This window comes from Eutrigla gurnardus, assembly GCF_963514095.1.
Source record: "Eutrigla gurnardus genome assembly, chromosome: 16".
NCBI classification, from domain to species: domain Eukaryota; kingdom Metazoa; phylum Chordata; class Actinopteri; order Perciformes; family Triglidae; genus Eutrigla; species Eutrigla gurnardus.
This window is the reverse complement of record NC_139927.1, coordinates 15690950-15709254: the sequence shown is the minus strand read 5'-3', so window position 1 is coordinate 15709254 and position 18305 is coordinate 15690950. Positions and strand designations below refer to the sequence as shown.

Here is an 18305-nt window from a genome sequence, read left to right as displayed (position 1 = left end):
GCCAAACAACAAGGTCGCTGCTGTATTTATGTGTAGAGCCTCTTGTATCTATGATCTCATTCTACTAACAGAAGCCTTTGACCACAGGTACGGAGAGCTCACTCTTCACCAAACGATGCCTGCAAAAATCCCCAAAATCCACTTTAAACTTTGTGTGTTATGTAAGAAATTATTTATCACAATCTGAACAACTGGAGCACTCTGCTTCTATTTCTATTCCCTCAATATTAATCTCTCGTGTGATTGTTTCCTAATACCCGTGCACATTCCTTTTTTCCTTGGCGAACTCCGGAGGGAAACCTTGGCCAGCGCTACCGTGCACGCTGCACGTCTGTGTTCATCCGTGCACCGGTGCGAGAGGTCCTGCCACTTTGTTTCGGGGCCGTGGCGGTCAGCGGTACGCGGCGGTCGCCCTGCAGCGCCGCTCCGACCAGCTGCGTGCCCACGCTGCGCTCGGCTGTGTGATTTGCCAGCAGGAGGCCAGACCAGCATGATGAGACACGACGGCTCATGAATGTGCATTTATTTGCCCCTCCACCCCCCCTCACTCGTTTTCTTCTGAGATTACGTTCATGCCCTTTGACCTCCGTCTATCAGTTTGTCGTGAGGAGTGACAGGGATGATGGCAGAGGAGGGCTTACATATTTATTCCCTTCTTTTCAGAGCTACTTTATGGAGATTGAATTAAAAAAAAAGTGAGCAGTGAATTCGGTTTGGTAACTCGGGATGATTGTTTAGTTTGTGTGAAAATGAATGATCGACCTTGGAAATGATCTCAACTCAAACAAAACACTGAAGATGTCACTCTGGGGAAACGGTGGAAAACGTTTTATTCACAATATAACTCATCGATTTAATCGTGAACGTAATTAACAGATTAATTGATAATGAAATGAATGTTTATTTGCAGCCCCACGTTATTCATTACAGCAGCATCATCAGCATCATCATCATCATGTGTCTGTTAATGAAAACAAGAAACCTCTGTCCCTTATTGTGTTAAAAAGCAAAGAAATATTTTGTCTTATATATCGTATAAGACTGTAACATTAAAATGCAAACGTGAATGACAGGTGTAGGTCTCTGTATTGATTCATTCATTTTAGGTATGGGACGATATGATGGGATTGGCCAATATAATTGTGATTCACAATGAGCGCGCCTGCTAGTGTTGAGTGCTGTTACGTGCCACGGTGCACTGAAGGGGCAAACTCAATTTTGGCCTTTTCATTTTATAATAATAATAACGGAATACACTAATGGGAAAACAAGCCCAATATCATCCTGACTTTGGTAAAGGCGTCGGCTATTTGCGATCTTGCTGACCGTCGTCAATCCCAGAGTCCATCGACGGGCTTCATTAACCGCCTGTTTACTGTTAACTGAATAATTAGTTTCCCTTTCCTTTTGAAATGACCGGGTGTTTTGGAATATTTTAGTCAGGAAGATCAGGCCATGTATGGAAACACACACACACACACACACACACACACTGGCTTGTTTAGCTCCATAACAACATATGGTGTCTCCGCCATGCTGCACCCCCCCCTCTAAATAGTTCGGTCATCAGAAGAGGTCGGCCCGGCAACACAACGCCGCCAAATTGACACTCTTTGTTCAGCCAATTGTAGCCTCGCTAGATCCTGAATGAGCAGAAATAAGAGTCGCAGCTTCAGAGAGAAGGCAAAAGAGAGGCGAGGAAGAGTGGGAGGGGTGTAAAGGCCGAGTTGTGAAACAGGTCATCCACGTCGCAGTCAGGCCTCATTTGGCCTCCATAATGAAGCGACCCCGGACAAACCTCTCCATCTTTGTTCCCCTGGACAATGGCTGTGCACTGGCAGAGAGAATCATTCCACACATGAACTGGTCAGCTGTGCTTGACAGGCTGGAGCGAGAGGGATCGGGTGATGGAGCCAGGTCTGGCACCCAACAGGGAACTGCTTTAACTGTTGATATGCACCGTCAGAAAACAAAAAAACTCTCAGAGAGAATCTGTGTGTAGAATAACAGATAATGTCCTGGCAGATGACCAGAACCTTTTTCTTCAACCCTAAATCAGAAAATGCTGTTGATTTACAGAATGTCCCCTGAACCTTCCGCAGACTTCCGTCAAAAGAATTACACTTCAAAAATAACCATCAAACTCGCCTTGGAGTCCAAAAATGAATCTTCTAAATATTCCTGGCATATCTGGTAACATCAACAACTTTTTCAAACTAAAACAAAAGTGAGCTAACGTTGACTATTTAACATAAATCATTTTAGATGAGCTTTATATTATTTAATTTTTACCACAGAAGTGTGAGGAAGGAAAAATCAGAACAGAAAATCCCTTTCTGTTATAACGGTACCCATATTTTTGGACTTTTCTTACAGTGTGCAGTTCTAACTGTATAGCTCCAGTATCCCTTCCTTGCCCTTTCTTATCAACTCAATTTCCAGTAATTAATTTAAAACAGTTCTTCCTGTCTCCCGTCTGGTATGAGTGTAATTCCAAACTACGTAATTATTTAATGAGTTTGTTCATTAAATCTTGGAGGGCAAAACATGTCTGAGGGAAAATGCTGATGACGGAGGAAGGAGAGCAAAAAAGATTCTAATGACTTATCATTATGCTGCAGGTCCGTGAGAACAGCAGAGTGTGTGTGTGTGCTGAATGATTAATTTTGGCTGTTTGTGCCACAGCGTGACCCGGCAAGTTTGTGATTTAGCAGAGTTTAAAATGATTAGTCTTCTTAGCTGATTCACTGGGGAAATTAAAAATGTAGTGTCCGTACTCAAACTCAGATATTGTGTTTTTTTCTCATGAATTAGTATGAATTATTATGCTTCTCTACTTTTAGCATAATACCTGCCTAGTCGCTAGTTTGTAAATGTCTGTAAATGTCATGTAAATGTCCTCAACAACTCTTGTTGTCTGGTTCTGGTAAGGGGGCGGGACATTTCTGACAAACCCAATAAGCAGTTGACCAATCAGAGCAGATTGGGCTTTTTGGGAGGGAGGGGCAGGAGGTCAAATAGTGTTTCAGAGAGAGGAGAGCTGCTGCAGCACAGCCTGATGGGAAACATAAAGGAAATATTGTAGAAGAAATAAAAGTATTTACCAGAAAAGGAGTGTAAGAGGTCCTCTTTAACTGTTAATATCAAGCCTTAGTGATTGATCTGTATTCTGCAGAATGACTGTTCTTAGCCAATATTGGCCAATTATATAACATAAACAGGTATATTCATTATTACATCCCCTACGATATTGTTGTCGTTTTTAGGGTAAAATTGTACATTTGCATATGTGCCCATGAGTAGGGAGTAAAGAAACAACATGGAGTGCTCACAGTGAGGGAAATCCCTGGAAAAGCCCGTCCCTCCATCCACCTGTCAGTTGGCCTGGACCTAAAAGCAGCCCCACATGGTTGTAGAGAACAAACAGAGTGTGCAGGAAAGGCCAGCCAGGCGGCGAGGGCTTCAGTTCCAGCCTCTTGTAGCGGCTCCCCCTCATCACTAAAGCAAGACACTCATTAAACTTTCAGAGGTCTTTCTCTGCGGCCCCTGACAGCCCAGAGTCGCACAGCTGCTGCTCAGAAAGCAGCCTGCTTATCACCTGTCGACACTTGAGAACACACACACACACACACACACACACACACACACACACACACACACACACACACACACACACACACTCTGTCAGTTGTTAGCTTGATTGGGGGATAGTTACCCTTGTTTCTCACCAGGCGGCTACCTCAAGCTTAGCTGAAGTGCCTTAAACTTGCATTCTCTCTACTGGCCATCAGGGGGCGACTCCTTTCTGATTGCATGGAAGTCGATGAGAAAATGATCCTACTTCTCTCTTCATTTATTATCTCAGTAAACATTGTAAAAATGAGTTTTCAAGTTTCAAGTCTTCTTCAATCCAGCATGATGTTCATTTAGTAGATTATGGTCCATTTAGAGTCAAACAGACCAGAAAGCAGGGGATGCTTTAGGGCGGGGTCACTACATAACTAACAATGCAATTACCTACTAAGAAGCTCCGCCACAGTCCAAATATGGTCACTTCCTTCACTGGCCAATATCTTGGCTCCAAAACCGTAGTCCACACACCAACGGGAACTGTCAGGATGACTTCATCCACTTCTTATTTACTGTCCAAGTTTCCTCCACTTAACTCTTGTTTCTAACCTCACTGTGTGTTTTATACATGTTTATACATTCTGTCTGTCTGTGTGTCTGTGTGTGTGTGTGTGTCCTGGGTGTGGTCTGGAGGAGGTCAGACAATAATCTCCAGAGTGGACATTAGTCAGATTACATAAAATGACTTCTTTCTCCTCTGGACATCAGATAGTTCAGCTCCACCACAGGCCACAGGGCTTGATTGTTTTTTTAACCTTCGTTTGGGCCCAAAATGATTTGATTTGCTCACGTGACACAGATGTTAGAAACGTGAGAGGAGTGCCAGGACGACCAGGATTACATTGCTATCATGAGTACTCTCATTTCCCCTTCTTTCATCTGCAGTAGAAACACTGGTGTAATATTATCATGAAGTCGTATGTTCCAATTGAATACTTGGATGTTTACCAGGCAGGGAGGGTCTAACGATAAAGATGTTATAAAGTTGCATTATGGGAAGTGGAGGATCCAGCACCTTTTGCGGTTGAACACATGCAAGGAACCAAAAGTCTCATGGTGTTTTCACAGCAAACTTAAAGTTAATGTTTTGCAAGGTGTAATAACTGTATGGAAAGATGTGAGTAGATGCTAATGGTGCTTATTCGTTGAATAAATTCAGCTGAGACCAGAGAGCCCAGACGAAACTGTGTATAATCCACAGACTGTCTATGGTATAAACAATAACGTCATGTCATATTTATGTGTGAGTGTTGATGGAGGAGCTCAGTGTTGGTATAACCTCGCACTGATCGCTCTGAACTCCATTCAGAAAACAAGTATTTTAAAAGTTGTTTGCTTGTCGTCTTGCACACAGACCTAACAAAGCATTTATCCATTTATTGCAATTAAATCACACCAGAACCTGTACGTTTTGGGTTCACACCGCTGTAGTAAAGCAGCCGACGTATGTCTCTGTAGATACAGTGAATACAGCATGGTGAAATTAGCCGCACCTCCGGATGATGATGTCATGAACCCAGACGAGTCTCCCTGTGGGTGTCCACAACACGTGCAAAGCAGCACTAGTGGTTTTTTCCGTCATGGTTGATGAAATGTTCGCATTTGGTGAGAACACTCGGATGGTCTTACCAGCTTTAGCCCCCTCACCTCTGAAGACGTTCACGCACTTGTTACATCTAACCGTGCCACCACCTGCTCCCTTGACCCGATTCCCTCCTCTCTTCTCCAGGACATCTCACACGACATCTTGCCATTCCTCACCACCCTGATCAACTCCTCCCTCACCTCAGGTGTCATTCCAGCGGATTTTAAGACCGCTATCGTGAAGCCTCTCCTGAAAAAACCCACCCTTGACGCTACTGACATCCAAAGCTACAGACCTGTATCTCTTCTTTCATTCCTCTCTAAAACCTTGGAACGTGCTGCCTACAACCAACTGTCATCCTATCTCTTGCGGAAAAACCTCCTAGACCCTAACCAATCAGGATTCAGGACTGCCCACTCCACTGAGACGGCCCTCCTCACTGTGACCGAGTCCCTGCGAGACGCCAAAACATCATCCAACTCCTCCGTTCTCATTCTCCTTGACCTATCTGCTGCATTCGACACAGTCAACCACCAAATTCTCCTCTCCACTCTGGCTGAACTTGGCATAACCGACTCTGCTCTCACCTGGTTTACATCATACCTGACAAACCGCACCTTTCAGGTCACATGGAATGGCTCTATGTCCAAACCCTGCTCTCTGGACACGGGTGTCCCTCAAGGCTCAGTATTAGGACCGCTTCTGTTCTCACTATACACCAGATCACTAGGTTCTGTTATCACATCGCATGGATTCTCCTACCATTGCTACGCTGATGACACCCAGCTGTTCCTCTCTTTTCCCCCGTCCTCTGACGCTCACATTGCAACTCGCATCTCGGACTGTCTGGCTGACATCTCTGTCTGGACAACTGCACATCACCTCAAGCTTAACCTGAATAAAACCGAACTCCTCTTCATCCCAGGGAAAGACTGCCCTCACATGGACCTGTCGGTCACTGTTGAGGGCATCACAGTATTTCCTTCCTCAACTGCGAGGAACCTGGGTGTAATCCTCGATGACCAACTATCCTGCACCCCCAACATCACTGCTGTGGCCCGATCCTGCAGATTTGCCCTCTACAATATCCGCAGGATTCGGACCTTCCTCACAAAGGATGCAACGCAGCTCTTGGTCCAAGCACTGGTCATCTCCCGCCTTGACTACTGCAACTCTCTCCTGGCCGGACTCCCGGCCTATGCGATTAAACCATTGCAGCGTATCCAGAACGCTGCAGCACGCCTTATCTTCAATCTACCCAAATTCTCCCACGTGACCCCCCTCCTCCGTGACCTCCACTGGCTCCCTGTTGCAGCACGCATCCAATTCAAGACGATGACACTGGCCTTCAGGGCCATCAATGGAACGGCACCTGCCTACCTTCAAACACTGGTCAAACCTCATGCCCCGAAGCGAGCACTCCGCTCCTCTACTTCAGCTGGCCGGCTGGTACCACCATCGCTGAAATCAAACAAATGTCGCTCAGCAAAGTCCAGACTCTTCTCTGTTCTGGCGCCTCAGTGGTGGAACGAACTCCCGACCAATATCAGGACAGCAGAGTCATTTGCCATCTTCCGAAAAAGGCTCAAGACTCACCTGTTCAGACTTCACCTCGACTCTACATAGCATGACCCACTAACACCCTCCCTCGACCCCCCCCCCCCCCCCGCAAAAAAAAAAAAAAAAAAAAAAAAAAAAAAAAACTCGGATCGTAGCACTGTTACTCTTGAAGTACTACTTTACTCAGATGAGGACCTAACACTTGTTCTATTTTTAGCTCTTACTGCATCGGCAATGATACGTTGTGGTTTCTTTGTTTCCTTCTTTTGACAAATGTACTTATTGTAAGTCGCTTTGGACAAAAGCGTCTGCTAAATGACCTAAATGTAAATGTAAATGTAAATGTAACACACCATTAAAGCCTTCTTCTTTCAACTTTAATCCATCAAAAGTCTTTCTTCTTCACGCTCATTTATCATTTAACACGGTCGCAATGGCAACAAGCAGACAATATCAAATATCCTACAGAGGTGTTTGCAAAAATAACAAACCAAACCCGAAAGCTGAAGACAAATGGCTCCACTTGAGTGGTAATTTGTGCTGACGGAACCAAATGACCTAAATAATTCAATTCCATTGTATTTTTTCAGCTTCTCCACTTTGACTCTATCATGTTTATGCAGATCTTATTCCCAGCGTTGCTGTCGGCGGTGCTGTATTATCAGTGTAAGTGCTGTATCCACACATGTAACCTCCAGCAGCAGATGTCACTAGTAGTAAAAACTGGAAGGGGCTTATGTGGCAGGCTGTAATGCCTCTGCCAACCTAATGCCCAAAACCCTACCGTGTGTGTGTGTGTGTGTGTGTGTGTGTGTGTGTGTGTGTGTGTGTGTGTGTGTGTGTGTGTGTGTGTGTGTGTGTGTGTGTGTGTGTGTGTGTGTGTGTGTGTGTGTGTGTGTGTGTGTGTGTGTGTGTGTGTGTGTGTGTGTGTGTGTGTGTGTGTGTGTGTGTGTGTGTGTGTGTGTGTGTGTGACGATCCAGTCCAGACTAGATGCTCTATGCTTCCCCTCAATGTGGGCCCTTTTTCTGTGGGAAAGACTGCCAACTGTTGAGGCATGCTGCCTTTGAGTCTGAATATGTGTGTGTGTGTGTGTGTGTGTGTGTGTGTGTGTGTGTGTGTGTGTGTGTGTGTGTGTGTGTGTGAAGCTGAGCTTGTTTGAGGCCAGTGTGATGGGATGTGCTACTAGTTTCGGTTGAAGAAAGCTTACTTTCTGGGTAAAAATGTGTCTGAAGAGGGAAAAACAGGTGGCTGCTCTGTTTGTCCATCTGTCCCCTCTCCCACAGCAGCTGTCTGTCCTTTCCCCTTCCTCCTCTGTGTGTTGTATCCACTCAGGTCAAAGGTCACAAGCTACAGTCTGTGCAAATCCATCCATACTTGTGTATATATAACACTTGTCTGCTGCAGGTAGCAGTGTATTGGTTGTGTTTTCGTGGGTGTTTGAGGGGTATGATGCTGTGCTGATGTGTAGGGATGTGCATGATAAGTCGGCTAGTGGGTTAAACAATGCTACCCTCACTGGTTGACACCACAGTGACTCCTCTCCACTCCTCCTGCAGCAGTGGTGGAGGCTCAATGTTAGCCCAACAGCTGTAGCAATAACCATTCTGTGTTTCTGGTACAGTGTTTACAAGCAAAAGACTTCTGTATGGCACCGTCCCAATATGACGGGCTATGCAGGTTTTTTTAATTTTTTATTATTTCAATTATTTCAAACAGGCGGCAACCTCCGATTTTGAAAAGTGAGTCCAACGCTGTCTTAAACTGTCATTCTCTCTGCTGGCCATCAGGGGGCGACTCCTCTCTGGTTGTATAGAAGTCTATGAGAAAATGACCCTACTTCTGTCTTGATTTATTACCTCAGTAAACATTGTAATCATGAGTTTATTGTCTCAATCTCCTCTCTTTCTTTTTTTAATCCAATAAAGATGAAGCAGGGCCTTTAATTGCGGCCTCGTTATATTTATGTGATCTCAGCATCCAGATGCTGCTCTGCATGGCCTGCCATACTCTCTCTCTACTCTCTCTCCCCTCTCCTCTCTCCTTCTCTACTGGAAGGGGGGATGAGAGGAGAACCAGGTGGCAACTTCCAGTTCTGAACGCTGACATGTCTTAAACTGTAATTCTCTCTGCTGGCCATCAGGGGGCGACTCTTCTCTGATTGTATAGAAGTCTATGAGAAAATGACCCTACTTCTCTCTTGATTTATTATCTCAGTAAACATTGTAAACATGAGTTTATGGTCTCAATCTCTAGTTTCAAGTCTTCTTCAATCCAGCATGATGTTCATTTAGTAAATGATGGTCCATTTAGAGTCAAACAGACCATAAAGCAGGGGATGATTTAGGGCGGGGCTACCTTGTGATTGACAGGTCTCTACCACGCTACCAATGCTGTTAGCTGTGTTCGTCAGATCCACCTGTCGCGCCTCAACATTGCAAACATGGTCACTTCCTTCACTGGTTGCAAAAATTCCAAAATGCTGACGGACAACGCGCAGGACTGGAGGCTTCAAAACCATAGTCCACAAAACAATGGTTGAAGAAGTAGGGTCATTTTCTCATAGACTTCCATGTAATTAGACTTCTTTTTGCAATCAGAGACGTCGCCCCCTGATGGCCAGAGAGAGTGCAAGTTTAAGGCACTTAAACTGGAGGTTGCTGCATGGTGAGCACCAATTTGAATTTTTTTTTACCTTCAGAATAAGGCATTTATGGAAAGTTAAGGCACTTTAGCTGGTCCTTAATTCTCTTGTAGAGGGGTCAGACTGATCCATGTCCATGATAAGGTATAAGGTTTGGTGACATGCAGTTGGGATTGGTTAAAGTAAGAGTACGGGGCTAGGGAATGCAGTATGTTATTGAGTGTCCTCACAAAGATAGAAGTCCAAGGTTTTGCGTGTATGAGGCCTAGAGCGGGGTCTGTCCTACATCTGACGCTGTGTGAGCCAAGTCTGGTCTCATCACTTCAAGATAAAGAGAAAGGCCATTCAACGCCCTTCAGCTTCTTGGTCTCCGTCCATCTTCCTCTTTGCTTTGTTCTCCGTTTTCATTTCCTTGACATCAGATAGTTCAGGACTTATGATGCAAACAGTCTTTCTCTTCCACTCTAATGTTGTTCGAGAGGCAGCGTCTTCTTTAATTTGCCGTCTGAAGCCAGCTCAACTCTCCAGCCTGTGTTCCCTGTGGAGACGGCGGAGTGTGTCACTTTATGTGCTGATGCAGCTTTTTCTTTTTCACTCAGTGGAAATCACACATGATAAAAGCTGATGTTCCAGCCTTTTTTCCCCTCATAAAAACATGAGTGGTATGAGCGGCAGCGGGATGCATTATCAGCTCTTCAGGAGATCTTTGACAAGCCAACGCTGTGTTCAGTCTCTCGCTTCGCTCGTCCTCCTCTCACGCCGTCATTGTCTCTTTCTCTTCATTCTCTCCCATGTTGCTCCTCTGTCATATTTTCCTCTCCTCGGTGTTCACCGTCTTTCTCACGCCCACACCAACAGATGGGTTGTAGCTATTGCCCACACCAACAGATGGGTTGTAGCTATTGTTTCACACTGCAAACATGGCCAGTTTATTAGGGCTCTGAGTGTGTGTGTGTGTGTGTGTGTGTGTGTGTGTGATTTTACTTGTGAGGACCGATTTAAGCGTTAGACCTTCAGAGTGAGGACCGTTTTGCTCGTCCACATTTCAGAGGTGTGTGTGTGTGTGTGTGTGTGTGTGTGTGTGTGTGTGTGTGTGTGTGTGTGTGTGTGTGTGTGTGTGTGTGTGTGTGTGTGTGTGTGTGTGTGTGTGTGTGTGTGTGTGTGTGTGTGTGTGTGTGTGTGTGTGTTTATTGGAACTTCCTCAGCTTTATTGGTATGCAGGTCCGACACTGACTGGGACTTAAAGCCACAGCTCTCATTAAATACACAACCTCCACTGGAGAATCCAGCACCACTCTCACTCACTAAAGGTGGGTTTGCGTTTGGTGTGAGCATATTGAGAATATTCTCCATCAATCCTTGCCAAAATGTTCAAGTTTGCAGCTTTTCTGAATGGAGTCTGGTTGATGGGTGCTAGGCTATGCTAACATTGTAGCTTCTCCATCAACACTCCAAATAAGGTCATCTAGACATAAATACAGCAGTGACCTTGTTGTTTAGACCACAGACAGTCTCTGGTTTCTCCACATAGTCTGGACTAATATGAGCTACTATCGTAGACCTCCAGGGACCACAGACACAGAAGACTTCATTTGTTTCCTCTATTTCTGATTCAGCAAAGTCAGGATGACGATCTCAAAGCTTATAGGCTTTCGCAGTACAGCGTCACGCAAATGTCTTGCTGGAGTTTAAATATTCTATAATTGCTGTTGCCGTTTCCTTCTCTGTGGTTCAAATTGAAAAATGGACCAGAGTCCCGTCCCTGCCCAACTGTCCCCCATAAAAATAATCAGTGCTCTTGGCAAGTATCTGATTTGAAGAAGCTGTATCAACATTTATATTGCGACTCTGCCAAACTACAAAACGGATGAGTTGGCTGTTCCTGTGCAGGTGTCTGCTCGCTCGGCCAACCATGGTTTGTTAGAGAGAGAAATGTTCAAATGGCCAACAGAGCCAATAACTCGGTCAATAATCAACTTTCCCATCCCTGTTACGTTGCAGTTAGGAACCTGTCCTGTGCTGACCATGATTAGGAGAACCTGATACTACTGTACGTCCCACCACGGCGCCCCATCCATTCATATAAACGTCTCACAGGGCACATGTGGTGGAAAAAGTTTAACAGGTTTCCTTTGGCTTTGGAGGATGGCGGACATCTTGCCGGCTCCTCACACACGATTTCCATAAAAAGATTCAGTGATATGACTTCAAAATGAATATATATATATAGCGGAGGAGGAGTTCAGGGCTTTCTAACGGAGAGGGAACGGGAGGCTACACGCTTGACTTCCATAAATATTTTCAGTAATTGAGAAAATGCAAAGCAAAGGGAAAGCCAGGTGAGAGGAGGCAGCTTTGGCTGAGCTCCTGTTGTCTTTACTCAGCAAGGAATTTCACAACGCCAACATCACACACACACACACACACACACACACACACACACACACACACACCGTACTTTCACACTTATCTGCTGTTTGGAAAGAAAATAATAACAGTAAGTAACATAAGCGGAGATACACATACAAACCAAACGTATTTTGTCAAACATGTAACGGTCTTTTCACTTTAATCCCATACTATGAAAATAATAAATAATAAACTTGATTAGGTAGGATTGACTTCTAAAAGCAAGTGTGTCCTTAGATGACATTGTGATGCAGACTTCTTCTGTGGTCGGGCCTCACTGGAATCTGCAGAAGAGGACTGTTTGTTGTGAATCTTCATGTGAGCTGAAGTCTGATTGTTCCTCTCATCGTCTGGACTGTCAGCTCCTTTGTTATCTGCTGCAGACGTGTGCCGTCAAGACTTCACATGTACGGAAGAATATTAGGGCTGAAAAATTAGTGGAGGAGGATTTTGTGTTATTTTGAATTTTGAATATAAAGTTTTATATTTGAAAATGATTTGCGACATTTCTCAATACAGCATTTCAACTTTAGTCTTCACATATTTACTTTGTCGTCAATATCTCATCTCTACTCTCAACATTTCAATCGTTGTTGTTGTTTTCTTCATGCCTGGCACTGCTATCCTTCCGTACACCCTGACAGCGTACCAGTAAGTTTAATGAAGGAGGCCTGGAAGAATGCTCTTTCCACGTTTGCCTCAAGATTAATTGCCTTATTTCTTTCATTCAGCTGTTGAAAACATCCCCAGAAACCGTGGCTCCAGCGAGATAATAAGCGGAGATTAAAAAAACAATTTTGAATTAGAAAATAATTAAAGACTTTCTCCACGATGTGACTTCAGTCATAGGCTTGAGGATAAATCATGCCTGAGAAACGTCTGCTCTCTGAAACATCTAATACTTTAGAGATGTGCTGTTATTAATAATAGTGTTTGTGTAGCACTTTCTTCTCAAAGTTTTAGAGTGGGGAATTAAAAAAAAGTTACAAAACCGTCAGATTTAATTAAAGGACCAACTAAGGTGTGCACTGCTGACTGAAACCCACAACCTCCCTTCCTCTCTGCAGGAGGGAGTCCTCTTTGCTTCAGCCGCTGTACTCGTTCTCTCGTTCTCGCTCTACCTCACCACAGCCGACCTTGATCCAGAGCTCTCTGATGTGACCGCTGTGGTCTCCTTCGTATCACAGTCACTGAGCTGCCGAGGCTCCTAAAGGGAGTCCAGGAGAGAGAGACTCGGCAGTGGAGCGCAGTTCTAATTTAACATTTCTGCTTTGTTCCTCCAGCCATCAAATTGGCAATCTAGAAGTCGTGATGGGTTTTATTTGGCTGCAGCAGAGCACTCTGGGTAACGCCGCGCTGTTAAGGAGGCCCGCACTTAAACGCCTCAACCACCGTTGGATTAATTGCCATGAAATTCATGGTGCTGAGAAAGTGAGTCCTTATGACTCTGGTGATCCTCCACCTGTGGGGTGGACCCACCAGGACTTCTGTGGCTCATGGAAATATCATAACAAGATTTGGATGGATTACCATCGAACCTGTGTTCGCACGCTAACACATTAAAGTCAGACGGTAATAGTTGTGACCAGAAACTGTCTGAGAGCATATTCATTAACTTTCGCCTGGACACTTTGCTCTCTCACCAATAAAATGGATGGCAAAGTAACTCCCATTAAGTGTTGGCATGGCAACCACTTCTGCTTCTTATTATATGAATGGAAGTGAACAGCATAGTTTGACTAAATTGCTGGAGGTAATTATAATTTTGTGGCTTTTTGGTTGTAAAAGGCCGACTGGAGACGGTCTCTGGGGGCAGGAAGGATTTCATCCGATCGTTTGCCCGACCACGGAGGACGTCTCCGCTTTTAATGAGCACTTTTTTGTTTGAGGAGCTTCCACTTGAATGCGTGGATTGTCTGTAGCTTCCACGTGTGGTGATGGCGTCAGCCTCGTTATGGCAGCGGTCTGTAGCAGAACGTGGACGGCAGGCACGCTCAGGGAACGGTCCCTGAAGGTCCTCCATAAAACACACCCACCGACGGACCCCCGTGTGAGTGGAATTCCGCTGACTCAGCACAAACCGGCTGCAGACGCTTATTTTGTTGGATGCTTGAGGGAAGATTTTAAAAGCTGTGCGTGCAACAGTTAACCTCCTCCGATGAACATAAAAGACACACTTTCTTTAGGAGGAATGGGACACGGCTGGATATGAATCACAATTACACTGGCCAAAATAATTGGGATTCCCGATATTATTATATGTATGTGTGTATATATATATATATATATATATATACACACATACATATAATAATATACATATAATATATATATATATATATATATATATATATATATATATATATATATATATATATATATATATATATATATATATATATATATATTAAAATATAATAAAATAAAAAATTAAATAAACTTAAATTGGTCAATGGCACTAAAACGTACTGGAATCACTTTACATTTTGTTAGGAAACAAATTGGAAATAGGAAACAAATTGTATTGTATTGCTTTTTGGTGAATAATGTATGAATATACGTTGGAGTCGAGCCACGCCAGCCTGAACTGCGTTCCCATTTCCAGTTTGAGAGAGCCGAGTAATGCCGAGTTGCGCCCGACATGGACCAAAGTGCACCTGATCGGCCAACAAGCGAGTTGCACTGGTTTGAAGTTTAGTGTCCTGTTTATGATTTCAAATGTCAGCTGTTTCACTTTCAGCTGTTGCTGCTGATGAAAACCCAACATTTCCTGATTTTGCCGCTTCATAATGAAAAAAAAAAAAGTCCACTAATACTGCAGGGAGGAAGTGTTCAAGCAGCAAAAACAACATGGTAGTTTTATTCACACGGAGACGGGCCAGTAGTTTCCACTCTGTGTGAATACAAAGGTTTGAAACTGAACTAAAACCTGGAAATGAGTCAGCATTTTCTTCTGGATGGCCCGTCTGGAAGTCCATGGCTACGTAACGTTAGAAAATACTCCCCATGAATTTTGAAGCTTTTACGTGTCTTTTAACGAGGCAGTTGCTAACAAGTGACTAAACTACAAAACACCACCTGATAATCCGACTTCACAGCCTCATTTAAAGGTCCCAAACAGGTTTTCTCTGGTCTCTACACCTATAAACTGGTCCTCCCTGAGCCTGCCAACTCCCAGAATGAGGAAAACAAGCGACTCCTGCATGGTCTCTGCAGCCCACCCTCCGGTACAACGGCGCTCTTACAGGCTGTTCAGATTCAGCTCCTGTCATGACTTAACGAAGGCAGTCATTTGCATAGGCCGACCTCCTCTGATGATAGGAGATATCCGAGAGGGGGCGTTCATCACCGAGGTGAAGTTCGGTGTGTCCTGCGGTGAGACAGCAGTGAGATATCGGTGTTTCACAATGTCGTCGCTCACAGCTGGACACGCAGATTGCTCTGTTGTTGGTTGTACAAATCAACATAGGTGCTTATATTCTGTCCCAGCTACAGAAGAACAGAAGAGACGGTGGTTGCGTTTCATTTTTAATGACAATGTGCCGGCTATGGTTTGTGTTAGCTTGTATGTGTGTGCTAACCACTTCACATCGGACTGCTTCAGTAACGAGGGTCAGTACAAAGCTGGCTTTGCCTCGACACTGACCCTCGTAAAAGGATCTGTCCCAACCATACGGGACCCAGCAACTTCACCTGAGACACATGGCCTCCAAAAACATGTCATCCCTGCAGCCATCTTGCATTGTGTAGTCTGACTGCATAGCTGGAAGTACAGGGACGGTATCCTCATGAACGCTCACAAGTCCAGTAAAAATAGACACTGGGATATTCCAGTGCATTTTATTTTAGCCCCAAGCAGAGTGTCACGACTTTGTCCATATGAAATCCTGTACTGGCCTCTGCTGTAATCATTTAGCCACACTATGGATTCAGAGATGAGTGGAAGAGGAAGTTCTTTTAACCAGCGATGGAGTCACATGCACACACACACACACACACACACACACAGCTTTAAATGGAGAATAATCTGTTCCTCATTATGTGCCGCTCGTACACAACCGGGCGCTCACACATTCACAATGGAATGAAAAGTACATCACCATAGAGACCGCATCAATGGCCTAATACCATGAGAGGTGAGCTGAGGAGACGGGAGGAGAGTTGGTGAAAGCAGGGACGGAGAGAGGAGATGCTGAGGGAAGAAGGGAGCCACAGAATGGGCTGGAGGGGAAGGGATGAATGAATGGAGAGTGTGTTTGAGAGTTGGGTGGGGGGGGGTGGGGGGGGGGGGGGGGGGGGGGGGCAGGAGGAGTGGGGAGAGTTTCAAAGAACTGATACATTGGCTCTTTCTCTGTTTAGTCAAGGAGGAGGGTTTTTATTGCTGTGGATAATTCTGCTCCCCTTTCCCACTGCCTGTCTGTCTCTCTCACTGTCTGTCTCTCTCTCCAGGGTTTGCATGTCGTGCTTTTGATTGGTTTTGTATTCAGGAACACAAACACGTACAGTCAGAAAGAGACGAGCTAGACATATGATGAAGTGCACGCATAAATGCAAAGGATCCAGAAGTTGATTTTAAAAGGCTCGCCGGGGTTACACCATGAAACAAGGGATGTAACGGTGCACATATTCCTGACCCAAACAGCTGTTTGTTTGAACACGCGGTGAGTTTTACCCGGACAGTTAACGCAGTGCACCAGTCGTTGTCAGCTGTAGCACGCTCGTTGGTTTAACCCGGTTAATGAAGCTCAACGGACCAGGAAACTGTGTGATGACGCTGGTAAACCCTGAGATAGTCCCATCCATACTCGTGTTTGCTGGGGAGTCCGATCTTTAAAAAAAAACTATAATCATACAATCTTTGCTGTTTGTAAAACAGTTTACAACAGTATTGACTGGGAAATAAAACTGCCACATCTTCATAGACTATAGTTAGGGTATGTGTTCCCAGGCATTTATCAGAGTCTGGCCACCAGGGATAAAACAAACCCTTCTGACGAGCCTATTAATGGATCAAGCAAGGATTTCCTAGAAAAGCTTCCATTTCGAGGTCAGCCTGCCATTTCTAAAGCCCTGTCAGACCCAGGGAGCCTTCAGTGCTTCCCAGAGATGCAGCAGACGAAGGTCTTACAATTGATGACCTGATCAATAAGTCGCTTCGTTTGTACTGTTAATTACAGAAGGGACAAGGCCGGGGCTTCCATGCCATCTGACCGTGTTGCAGTCTTCTTTCCGAGCTCATTATTTCTACTATGTTATTATTACTATCAGTTTATTCCTATTGTATTATGTTTTCCTTGCCATTGTTATTAATATTATTGGGTGGGGTGGGAGGAGCGAGGGTGAACATGGGTGTAGTCAGACGGACAGTATAAGAAAAATAATGCATTTTTAAAGCATGTAAAATATGTTCTAGAAGAACCCCAAAATACAAGTATGAACCTGAAAACGAGCTGCACCCTTTGACCCTCGGTTTGTCACCGCAGACCTCGATGAAAGACATTCTGGATCTATTTGGGTCTCCGGTGAGAGAATCTGCAGACAGCTCGACTTATTTCGGAGCTGACATACTGTAGCAGTGGTTCACACCGGTGAACACCACCGACTCTGGCCGGTCTTAGACGACAGACACCGGATACGTTTGACCTTTGACCTCCACGGTGTATTTTACATGACCTACTTAGTCTATTAGGGTCAAGGCCATATGTGACTGAGTGATGGACTTGTGCCACTGAGACGGTGTCATAATCAGGGATGGGACAAAACGCTTGCCATTAGTTGATCGTGATTAATGAAATAAATCGTAATTATCGTCACGAGTGACTTGAAAAGCTAGCTATTATCACGGTAGAGAAGAGAAACCTAGAGCCTGATTTAAAATATACACGATACAAAATTATTTTTTTAAATGTATTCATCATTTATTCATGCAAGAAGGAATCATTTAACATGAGATTATTTGGATGTTTTTCCATAAAAAGGATGTTCACTAAAAATACATTTGTCTTATCTGTGACCCAATAAAACTATTTTTTTCTTCATTAAATGTTAAGTGATTCCAGGATGTTTTAGTGAAGTTTTAAGCACATTTTGATGATAATCAGCATGAAATCGCAATTATTTTGGCCAGGATGATCGTGACATAAAATTTTCATCTGGTCCCATGTCGACGGAGTCATGAGTCTGTTTATAGCCTGGCTGCACTCGGCCCGCTGGATGAATGGAAGTGCAGGAATAGAGGTGTTGGGCCATGAAATCTACTCATGGTCCTTTAATGAGTTGGTTATGGAGATAGAGGGAAACTTTAATGTTTAATGTGATGCATTATATATTATATATATTATAATTCATGGGAAAATATGAACATTTCATGTCACTATTATTAAAAATTGTGCTTAAAACTCATTAAATGACATAAACATACTGGAATTACATTTCTAATCGCATCACATCTTTTTATGTGAAAAACAAATAATCGTAAA

The 18305-nt window shown here is 44.2% G+C and overlaps 1 protein-coding gene across 1 annotated transcript in view; it reads left to right on the top strand.

Moving 5' to 3' along the window:
* The window catches only part of enah (ENAH actin regulator), a 101839-nt gene that overhangs the window by 9072 nt on the left and 74462 nt on the right, over window positions 1–18305 (top strand). The window lies entirely within an intron of this gene.